This window comes from Microcaecilia unicolor, chromosome 7 (assembly GCF_901765095.1).
Source record: "Microcaecilia unicolor chromosome 7, aMicUni1.1, whole genome shotgun sequence".
Classification (NCBI taxonomy): Eukaryota; Metazoa; Chordata; class Amphibia; order Gymnophiona; family Siphonopidae; genus Microcaecilia; species Microcaecilia unicolor.
Window position 1 is genome coordinate 302,841,274 of NC_044037.1, and position 1,792 is coordinate 302,843,065.

Below are 1,792 nucleotides of genomic sequence, written 5' to 3' on the forward strand. Positions count from 1 at the left end.
CTTATTTCCCTCTGCAGAATGCAAATAAATTCATATACTTTCCACAATGTGATTTTCCGGATTTAATTTGTGATGTGCTATCTCTCACTGTTACCAATAACCTACCCTTCAATTATGGGCTGCTCATGTCTTTGTCAGTGGGCAAACTTACAAATCAGCAAGGGATCAAATACTTATTTCCACCACTGTATATATATATATGCAAATGAATATGCAAATATGCTCCGCCCCATCCTTTGCCCCACCCCCCAAATGAAACAGTCAAACTACGCCCATGCCCTTATCTCTTGTTTGTCCTAATTAGATTGTAAGCTCTGTCGAGCAGGGACTGTCTCTTCATGTTCAAGTGTACAGCGCTGCGTACGTCTAGTAGCGCTTTAGAAATTATAGTAGTGATCTCAAATAGTAGCAACATTCCATGTAGAACCCTAAAGAGTAGCAAGATTCCATATAGAATTCCAAAGAGTAGCAAGGTTCCATTCAGAATCTGAAATAGTAGCAGCATTCCAGTCAGAATCTCAAATAGTAGCAACATTCCATGTAGAACCCTAAAGAGTAGCAAGATTCCATATAGAATTCCAAAGAGTAGCAACATTCCATGTAGAACCCTAAAGAGTAGCAAGATTCCATATAGAATTCCAAAGAGTAGCAAGATTCCAGTCAGAATCTCTGTCAAGCAGGGACTGTCTCTTCAAGTTCAAGTGTACAGCGCTGCGTACATCTAGTAGCGCTTTAGAAATTATAAGTAGTAGTAGTTAAGAAGTCCGAGCTCTTCAGCCTGGAGAAGAGACAGCAGAGGGGGGTATGATAGAGGTCTACAAAACCCAAACGGAGCGGAGCATGGAAATGCTGTGCTGCAGATCTGAATGGCGTTAAGGAGGCAGTGCCAATATGGCAGCAAGAAGTGAAGGGGAGGGGACAGCTTTGGCAGAGAGAAGGGAAGGGGAGGTGCTTGGATGCCTTACATCACTGTGAAACGTTGATGGCTTAGAGCTGCACATGCCCACGCAGCCTCTGTCATGCCAACATGTGACATCATCTGGAGCAGCTGTACTGGCAAACAAAGTGGTTCCTTATGTAAAGCATGAATACACCACAGCACAGACAGCTGAAGAGTGGATCTTCATCACAGTCCCATAGTGGCATCACACTGATAACAGTAAAGCATGAATACAGCACGGATAGCTGCAGAGCAAATCTTCATCACAGCCCCATGCAGGTGTCACCCTAATAAACAAAAGCATGAATGCAGCACAGACAACTAAACAGAGAACTTTTAGGAAGGAAATGTTTTCAACTAGGGATAATCCCACTGCTGGTCCTTGTGATCTTGGGCAAGTCACTTAACCCTCCATTGCCTCAGGTACAAACTTAGATTGTGAGCCGTCCTGGGAACAGAAATATCCAGAGTATCTGAATGTAACTCAGCTAGCTGCTGCTGAAAAAGGTGTGAGTAAATAATTAAAATATAAATAAATAAACAAGATGAGTTCTTGGAGGTAGTAACTGGCTGGCTGAAAAATATTTTGCAGCTAGGGCTGCTGTTTTCTGAGAAGGGGAAGGCGTGTCCAGCCTCTGCAGTCACTTGGTCCATGCTTTGTGCCAGCTTCCTCTAATCTCTTCATGCCAGAGAGAGGGCCAGGGCAGCCGCAAGGAGGAGACTTCACCCCCCCCCCCCCAATGTCCTCAGAGAAAGGGCTTGGGGGTTTTATCTTTTGTGGTTGGGTCTTGCAGTTGGCGGTTTTCTGCAGGATGCTTGTGCTCTAAGCATGTGAGAGCTGGCAGGGACCAA